The 10,363-nt window shown below is 42.3% G+C and overlaps 1 pseudogene; it reads left to right on the forward strand.

Moving 5' to 3' along the window:
* Positions 1 to 8,889: 8,889 nt before the first annotated feature.
* LOC124723198 lies at positions 8,890 to 9,007 on the forward strand (annotated as a pseudogene).
* Positions 9,008 to 10,363: the final 1,356 nt, after the last annotated feature.

Consider the following 10,363-nt stretch of genomic DNA (forward strand, 5'->3'; position numbering starts at 1 on the left):
ACAGACACTCCCAAACAGTATTCTCTGACAGGAGTGAGTTTGGAACAAGAAGTTGAAAAGAAATCAGTTCTTGCATGTTGAAAGAACAGCAATAATATCTGGAAGCTGAAGGTCTGAAAATCTCACAGCTAACTGAAAGTTCTAAGAACCAATATCCATACATTATGCATGCCACAATCAAATTCCAGAAGGGATGTTCCGAAATTAAAGTCCTGAGTAAAGTGGGGTGGTGCATCATGAGTTCCTGTATTATGATTGTACAGTCAATACAGAATACTACCTGGAAGTTACATACCATCTGCTTCGAGCAGTCGCAAGAAAATGACTAGAAATGTAGCAAAACCACTCATGCAATAATTTTCCCACTCATATCTCAAAGCTTGTTCATGCAACTTCTTTCTATTCCCGAGGCTAAAGAGAATCGTACAAAATTGCTGAAGGAGTTCAAGGCTATAATGAAAGAGCTGCATAAGTGCTTCTAAGATGGAAAAAGCACTGCCATAAAGTGCATTATATCTGAGGGGGATTACTTGGAAAGAGACGAAGCTGATGTTGATGAATAAATATTCTTTTAGAAAAACAAAATTTCTTGTTAATTTTTCATCACACCTTCTAAATGTTGTTTGAACAATGTAAACAATTTTGGAATAAAGGCAACAGCTCACTGAATAATAGAGATGTTGAGCAATTGACAGGCATACAAAATAGACTGAGAACTTTGCTAGCTTTTAGATGAATCCTTTTTGGGGGTATAGTATATTTATATGCACATAGATATGTTTGCCCCACACACACCCAAACTGGACACATACCTGTGTAATACATATGTATTTGTATGTATGTGTTTTGAGCTCAAAAACAGTATTCAACTCAAAGCTAGCGAAGTTCACAGTCTTCTTGGGTGCCTGCCAATCACTCAGTACCTCTACTATTCAGTGGGCATTTACTTTTACTCCTAAAATATTTACATTCTGCTGGAACTTTCTATATCACATTTATTCAATTGGCGGATGTATGACACTGAAGAGACTCTTTGTTGGAACTAAAAAAAAATATTACCTGAAATATAGTGTGTATACAAAACTACTTTTGTAAATGAGATACTTGGAGATAAGTTGAAACACAAAATAAGTGATCCTTGCCTACTGTAAGATTGTGGGTAAGGAAAAATTTAACATCAAGATAATTTCTGTGTTTGTTAAATGAATTTTTTTGCTGATTTACGTAATGAGGTAATACTTGAACTTTAAGAGGATATTTGGAAAACGGGAAAATATAATTATCCCCCGATGGTTTGAGCTATTTACTTTATAACCTCCCGTATGGAATACCATATCATTTCTATCTGCAGACCTTCAACCGGCTGGGACCTACACCTACTATTGCGACATGCACACAGGGCTCTGGCAAAATGTGTTACAATACTTACATTTTTCATTTCCGAGTAACTTTTTCATTTGCTTTTAGTTTTAATCATTTATTTGGAGGCTGTGGAGAGAAGTGTGTGGGAGTGTAAGATGAGTAGTGTGATGAGGTAGGTGTAGAGGTGAGTGTGGGGCAGGGTCCAGCAGAGATTAAGGTCAGGATGATTATAGAAAGTGTTGCAGGGACAACTCCCATTGTATAATTCAGAAAAGCTGATGTCGGGGCAAGGATCCAGATGGCACGGAGAGCCATTGAAATTGAGCATTTGCTGTTCAGCACTGTGTTCTTTGAGTGGCTGGTTAACGCTACGCTTGGTCACAATTTGGCTGTGGCCATTCATTCTGGCGGACAGCTGGTTGGTGGCCAGGCCCACACAAAAACTACAGCAGAGCTGCTATAGTACATTACTGCTTTTACAGGTACCCCTGCCTATGATACAAGGGGGCAAGCTTCTGACAGGAATGGAATAGGATGTGCCAGTTGGGATTATCAGATGGATCTTGCACTTCACCCCCATGTTGAAGACCTGTACCGCACCTGCATCCAGGCTTATCTTATCCAAAAATGGCTCTGAGCACTATGGGACTTAACATCTGTGGTCATCAGTCCCCTAGAACTTAGAACTACTTAAACTTAACTAACCTAAGGACATCACACACATCCATGCCCCAGGCAGGATTCGAACCTGCGACCGTAGCAGTGGCGCGGTTCCGGACTGAGCGCCTAGAACCGCTAGACAACCGCGGCCGGCTTATCTTATCCCATTTGAGGCAGGGGCACCTGGGAAATCAGTCATCATATACCAGCTCTGGTCTAATTTCTGCACAGCATTTTATGTGGGTGCAAGCGCCAACCTGTTGTCCAGTCTGCAAATTTTTTTCTATGCTATTCGGTATAGGTATAACACATTCATGGAGGTATGTTCCATCTATGCAACTAATTGGAAGTAGTTTATTTATTGCCATACATATTTCACTTCTTTTATTTGTAAAGAATCTTCAGTGGTGATATCCAGTGTTGTTAGCCCATTTGTGTGGTCCTGGAGATGTGTTAGTCTCCATGCTCCAGTTGGCTTTATTGTTGTTCTTTCAACCACAATTGATTCAACGCATCGCATACCTCACTTGCACTTTACATTTTGTGTTCAAGATATGTGAGTTTTCGGTATGTATTGTTACTTCCACGAATTTTGAATCGACTAAGGAACGACGGAAAAGAGAAAAAATGAGGGTGTAACACAGTTTATAATCATTCACACTGGCAGTAAGACAGAATTGGATTGAGCAAACAGACAGTTCCTGAGGTACAAGACAGTGAAGTTCTCAAAGTAAACTGCTACCCAAAATAAGTCCAAAGCATAGAGAAGTCATGTAAAGTAAATACAGAAGTCTAGGGAGCAATCCAAACCACAAAAATTAATCAGGCAAGGTAAAAACTTTGCTGTTCAATGATGTGTAACTAAAGGCTTCAGAGACTGGTGAGAGACTGGCTGGCAAGAGCCAGGCTACAATATTTAGCGCGTCGTGTTGGGCATCACCGTACAGCACTACACAAACACACACACACACACACACACACACACACACACACACACACACACATGACACAAATAAGTTACTGAAACAGCAACCAATGTCAGTGAGGACAACGAAAGCGAAAGTAAAACGTGTGTTGCAAACGTTTCTTACATTCCTTAACAGGCAGCGAGCCCACTACTCAGCGGCAAAACGTTTTCGCCGCAGGCCTCAGCTGGACCAGCATGAATGCCACGCGGCAGTTGTGGAGCGGGTCGGGACGTCAGCTGGTGCCTGGACAGTTATGCTTCGCCCACTCCTCGATGGCAAAACAAACAAAGCGCAGGCTGCCCAGAGATTACAGCGGCCACGACCTTCGCCCGTGAAGAGCGTAATCCTGATATGTGCAGCGACGTCGGTGGCAGTATAAAAAGGTAAAGCAAACGAACGTAGGTCAGAAGAGAATGGTGGGGAAAAAAGAAGGAAACTGGGGAATAAGTAAGCGCTTGCGTGCCGAGCGGTCAGGAAATTTACAAATAAACGAGAGGCGCCGTAAATCGGCGGGGAACCCTGCAGGGGGCCGGGCCGATAGCATTGAGCGCCTGAGTTATGGCTCATTGTGCGAGCGGCACCACGCCGCGGCGCAACACCACACCACACCACAGCACCACTGGTGCCGGATCACGACAGCAGGGGCGAGGCCGCTTCTGCCGTTACGGTGTCGACTGGCGGTCGGCAGCGGAAATGGCAGTCACTGTTGCTGAGGGGTGCTGCAGTGAGTATTGGGCCGTTTCGTAAACCAACTCATCTGTGTGTGTGTGGCAAAGTATCCACACTGTGTAGCGTTCAGTAACACCTGGAAAATGGCCCAGCACACTACGGCATCGGCTTCTTACTTAGCATGCGTTTCTCGCGAATCCCACGCCCAGCACAAAGTCCCAAACAACTAGTGAAAAGCGCAGGTGACTTCTGTTTATACGAAGGGTAAAAGAACGGATCTACAAAATTACAGACGAATATCCTCTACACTTAACTGGTCCGCCGAAAAAAAAAATTGTATTAAAACTCTCGTGGGGTCTGAGGAACCCCAATGATTGAAAATATTGCATTTACTTGCCAAATCAGATACATATTATTACATGTGAATGTGTAATACATGAACTATGTGTATATGCATAAATTATGTGTGATTACATAATTAAACTGTACATGTAAAATAAGCCATGTTATTTTGCACAGTCTGGGTAAACACATGCACTGTGTTCCAAACAAAGCAACTTATGACACTTCACAACAGAAAATGTTGTCTTTCTTTCTCTCGAGGGCACAACAGACAACTCCCCTTTCTGACACGTGGCTCTGGACTCCTTCGTCTCCACCTCAATTTTTTTGCAACAACTTGCTGCAGCTCCCTCGAAAGATATCTGGTTTCACGTCTATCCATATGCTCTTTGATAAGTGCCATGCCTAACGAAGTCAAAAATTTTCTTCTTGGCGTCTTCCGTGCTGTTTAATTAGGGTGGCAGTATGACACAATGGCACTATTTACACTAGAAATGTCCAATATTGCGAAGAAAATAGCCATAGGCCATCTCCTTGTGCGTCTCGAAATAGTCTATGTACCACACAGCTTGTCAAGGGTATCCACCCCACCCTCTGTCTCATTGTAGTTAGTTATCATTTCAGGTTTTCCAGAGTCTGTTATCTTCTGGTCGTGATGCATGACAATAAAACAACTGCTTTTTCCTTCTTCGGAACGTATGAACAAAGCGTGAGGTCTGCAGTATGTCCAAAGAGAGTAGATCCAATTTGTCTAGGCCGGCTATGTTTGAATTCTTGTGGAATTTCACGTTTGTTGGCTCTCACGGCTCCCAGGATGGTGAGCTTCTGTGTTTTCAATTTCTCAGCAAGTACAATGGAGGTGAACCAATTGTCAACGGTGACATTTCGATTTGTCCCTTTGATGGGTTCAATTAAACCGCCTAAAAACCGTCCACAGACTGGCCGACTCACCAGGCCTCGGCATAAGTCCACCGGGCGGATCCGTGCTGGGGACCAGGTGCTCCTTTCCATTCCGGAAAGCAGTGCGTTAGAAAAAATGGTTCAAATGGCTCTGAGCACTATGGGACTTAACAGCTGTGGTCATCAGTCCCCTAGAACTTAGAACTACTTAAACCTAACTAACCTAAGGACATCACACACATCCATGCCCGAGGCAGGATTCGAACCTGCGACCGTAGCAGCAGTGCGTTAGAGCACACTGCTAACTGGCCGGGCTTCTCACATGACGTACTGTGAACTGTGGATGAAGGATAACAGGCAGTTTGCATTTCCCACATTTTCGGAAAGCATTTGAGGCGGTGCCCGCTGCAGAACGTTAACGAAGTTATGAGCATCTAGGATAAGTTTCCAGATATGAGAGTGGCCCGGAGACATCTTAACTAGTAGAAACCTGTATGTAGTCCTCGACGGGGAGTGTTAATCAGAGGCAGGGGTATCGTTAGGAGTGTCGCAGGGAAGTGTGATAGGACCGGTATTGCTTTCTGTATAAAGAAATGATCTGGCAGATAAGATGAGCAGCAATCTGCGTTGTCTGCTGATGATTCTGTGGCGTACGGGAAGACGTCGAAGGTACGGGCCTTTACGATTATGTAAGGTGACTTAAACAAAATTTCTAGTTGGTGTGATGAATGGCATCTAGCTCTAAATGTAGTGAAATGTAAGTTTATATGGATTGGTAGACAAAACAAACCGGTGACGTACGGATGCTGCATTATTAGTGCCCTGCTTGGCCCAGTCACATCGTTTAAATGTCTGGGCGTAACGTTGCAAAGCGGTGTGAAATTGAATGAGCGCGTAACGACGGCGTAGGGAAGGCGAAGAGCCACCTACGTCTAAGATGACCGTGAGGGCAATGTTGGCCTTCTGCCAGTTGTGCATGCGAAGAGAAACAGATGCAAAATGTTTATCTGCAAGAGTTCATCAACTGTCTGCGAGAAATACGATGTTCATTTATTCATTGAAATAAAGGAACTGTTTTCTGGATATCTGCAAATAATAATTGATATACTAGTTAATAGTAAGGAATTTTTGTGTAGTTAATACGCCAGAAAAATATACCTCATGTATTCAGAAGCCATGATGTAATTTATCTCTACCCTCAAACTCCTACTGTAAGAAATTTGTAACGTTTCGAATTACATTACATTGAAATGGATCGATCAAATCCATTTGACATGTTTGTGTGTTGTTACAGGGTTTATGACGTCTCTGGCTTCCTGTATGTGATAGAAGTGAGACTCTAGGAGGGAAAACAGCCGTGTTTCTCTTTTTTTTCAATCACTGCATCTATGTTTTATTATTCGAACTCTTGTCGCCATATCCTAACCGTGTGTTTTGATTATGAATGTCTGGGTTAAATGTGTGAGACGAGTGTGTTTTCTGGTGGGTGAAGGGAATACTGTAGTTTGCAATAGCGTCTACCGACAGTCAGAGACAGCTGCCCCTGTATGAAAGCTTACAGAACGGATGGTGTCTGGTAGCAGTTATCTTAGGCGTGGCGCTCTCCCTCTCTTCTTCCTAAATGGGCAAGTGCTGGTCAGCCGAATCTTGTTCGATTTCTTTGGAAGTCAAGCTGTGCCTGTCGTAGCAACTCCGAGATATGTGGATACAGGTATAAGAATAGTCTTAATATCCTTTAATTTTGTTTTATAGTGATGTTTCGTCCGCAGCTCGTGGTCGTGCGCTAGCGTTCTCGCTTCCCGCGCCCGGGTTCCCCGGTTCGATTCCCGGCGGGGTCAGGGATTTTCTCTGCCTCGTGATGAATGGGTGATGTGTGCTGTCCTTAGGTTAGTTAGGTTTAAGTAGTTCTAAGTTCTAGGGGACTGATGACCATAGATGTTAAGTCCCATAGTGCTCAGAGCCATTTGAATCATTTTTGAAGTGATGTTTCAGGCTTAGGACTTCCAGAGAAAACTTACGTTATTCGTTTTGAATATAATTTCGCAAATACGTTAGTGTTTCTGTTCTCACATGTGTAGTATTATGTCCACAGATCATTTGGCTACGTCCGCAGCTCGTGGTCTAGTGGTTAGCGTTGCTGCCTCTGGATCACGGGGCCCTAGGTTCGATTCCCTGCCGGGTCGGGGATTTTAACCGACCAGGGATTGCGTGCTTTTGTTGTCTCCATCATCATTCGGGAATGTGTGGAGACTGGACAGTGAACAGATTGGGAATTTGTAAGCGCAGAGTTGACGCCACGCAAACCAAATATCGTCAGCATCATCGTTCGGCTACCATATGGGGTGGTAACACGTAAGAAACATGCTTAGGTATTAGATCAATTTGTTTCATCCTAAATTAGATAAATTAAAGGCTGCTATTTATGCTTAAGGGGCTCCGGAAAGGCTCAAAATCATGAAAAGTTCAATTTTTACTTTTTTGCGTTTTCTGAATCTGCAGACTATTACCTTTTAATAGATATATAATTTATTCAATTCCGAAGACTACAACTATTTTTAAATTTTTTTAAATGTGTTCTACATGGGCGTGACCCACTGTGGCGCTGTTAAACTGCTGTCAAATGGTGTTATTATTAACGTCCGTGTTCATCAGGTACATTTTAGTGATGTGAGATAAAGTACGTGTTGTGGCTAACCTGTGATGGTTCAATATATATCGCTGGTGTGATTGTCGATTGTTTCATGTTTATTTACTCTGTCGTCATCTCGAAAACATTCGTAATTAATTCTGTTTCTTGAGTCTCTGTTTTGTTGAAGTATAATAATGAGTAAAAGTAAAGTTATTAGAAATCCTCTGAAGGCTTTTAAGAAAAGGAGAAATGTTGGAAAGCCAAAGGTATGTGTTATTACTGTAAACAATAAAGACGATAACCAAGTGAGTGAACCTAACCTCTCAAGTACACCTGCCCATAGCAGTCAAAGTGGGAACGAAAATACTTCACAGAAGAAGCTTTGTTCAATGAGTGAAAACTATGAATGTTTTATGGGCGAATCGGATGTGAATGAAATATTTGATATGTCGGTTCTCAAAGGAATTTTTTCAAACTGTGTAAGATGTATTCATTGTAGTGAATTTGGTCTGGAACTCTCCATAATAAAGCACGTAGGACTTGCTAGTGAAATACAATTGAAATGTGATAAGTGTTCATACATGGCCACCTTTTGGAACAGTGTTGCAGTAACTGCAACTGAAGAAAATAGTAGAAAAATCTACGAACACAACAACGAGCGATGCTTGCTTTAGACAAGGAACGCCTACGGGCTGCAGACAGGGCTGTAAAGAGTCTAGAAATACAAGCAAGAGTAAACAGGAGGAGGAACAAGAGGAAGCTGGAGGAGGAGTTTGCAGAGGATGAAGATAATCCATCCTATGGACCTGGAATGCACTAAAAAGTTAATCCAATCTTTGCCCCTAGATTCCCAAAACTTTTATTTTCACATACTAATTACATGTTTTCTAAGGATCTTCCAAACATATTTGTTTCAAACTTTCAGTAAATGTTACACAGTACCTTCTGCATAATTTAACACAGCCTTTTTCGAAAAAACTGTATATTTTTGAATATATAAATAAAAAATTGCAAGAAAATGTTGTGAATTTTCATTACAATTGAAAAAAAATCATCTTTAATAACTGAACTAAAATTTTGTAAAATCCCTGTGTTAAGTTGTAGCCCACATTCAAATAAATAATCTGTAAAAAGTTCAACTTCCTACCTCAAATACTTTGTGAGGAAAGATGTAATTTATAAGCGTTATTTTAACATTGCAAGTATAGGGCGTTCCGGAGCCCCTTAAGACGATTTCGAAACTCCAAGTTCCATGATTTTTAGCGCACTTTGTAAATGAGTCTTTCAACCACTTTTCTCGTAATCATATGCTACTGTGGTTGTACTAATGTCTTTAGCTTTCATAGTTTTTCATAACTAGCCAACGGCCTTGCCGCAATGGTATCACTGGTTCCCGTCAGATCACCGAAGTAAAGCTCTGTCGGGCTGGGCTAGCACTTGGATGGGTGACCATCCGGTCTGCCGAGCGCTGTTGGCAAGCGGGGTACAGTCAGCCCTTGTGAGGCAAACTGAGGAGCTACTTCATTGAGAAGTAACGGCTCCGGTCTCGGAAACTGACATATGGCCGGGATAGCGGTGTGCTGACCACATGCCCCTCCATATACGCATCCGCTGACGCCTGTTGGCTGAGGATGACACGGCGGCGGGTCGGTACCTTTGGGCCATCATGGCCTGTTCGGGAAGAGTTTAGTTTTTAGTTTTTCATATCTGTTCACACCAGCAATGCATGTCTAGAATGTGCGTGATTTTCCACTAAGGTTTGGGTTTTGTTGCTAAATAGTCGTGTATCGTGCCTCGCGTCTTCGCCAATATTCCGTAACGTGTTCAAGTAGGTGATTCTGAATTGTACTAAATTTTCTTCAGTAAATGAATACCTATTTGAGTTGTTAATTTTTTGTTTTTTGGTTTTTGTGATTGCCGATTAAACATCTATTTGTGATTTTCTTCTGCATTTTTTTCCGTCTGCCCACGTTCTCAACAGATTACGCCGAGACGTGCTATAGCTTTCTGTAATAAATTTCTCTCTTTCTTTGGTGCTGAACGAGTGCCTATACGTGTAGCAGGATTTTATTAATTTTTTGTTTTTGATTTTACGAAATTTCGCAGTTTTCAGTGTGATCATCTGCTTTTCCGGACAGTCAGAAATAGTATCAGAAGATATGGCTGTGTGGAAATTTGTATCTTGCCAAATATATTTTTTAGTCCACTCCGCTCCGTGCCGTAGTCGAATTCTGCTGTTTAGGACCGAAGCAGCCACTATGCTTTAAATGTTCTCAGCTACTCGTCATCTTCAGGTGCGACTGCATCTCGCCGAACAACTCTGTACAGTACTTGAAAGTAACGGGACAATCCTATTAAATGGGGAATTGGGGAGAAAATGTCCGAGACCCGCCAGTATAAAAGGAAGCGATGAACGATGTGTTGTCGGAATAGAAGCAGTAAAAAATAGAATGGGTCAGTGAAGATAGCTCAGTGGCTTAGAACATGGACTAATCGTTGGCTGTCATCTGAGTAGCAAATCCATCTGAAACATTTTCACCCTTCTGCTACTGCTCAAGGCGATTGCTGGTTATGTGATTGTGAAGGGGAAGAGCGAAGAAAAATCCAGTAATAAGAAAATGCCAGTAGAAGTCAGACTTCATTATAGGGGTCGTTGATCAATGCTGCGGGTGGTTGTAAAACTTCCGTGGAAAGAGCTGAAGGAATTAGCAGGGAGTAGCAAAATACTACCACTAGTCGATGTATCACAGTGGCTGTACGTAGGAGATAAAAATAATGGGGTACAATGGTCGCGCAGCTTCTCATAAGCCACACATTTGTGTAGTCAGTGCTA

This window comes from Schistocerca piceifrons, chromosome 1 (assembly GCF_021461385.2).
Source record: "Schistocerca piceifrons isolate TAMUIC-IGC-003096 chromosome 1, iqSchPice1.1, whole genome shotgun sequence".
Classification (NCBI taxonomy): domain Eukaryota; kingdom Metazoa; phylum Arthropoda; class Insecta; order Orthoptera; family Acrididae; genus Schistocerca; species Schistocerca piceifrons.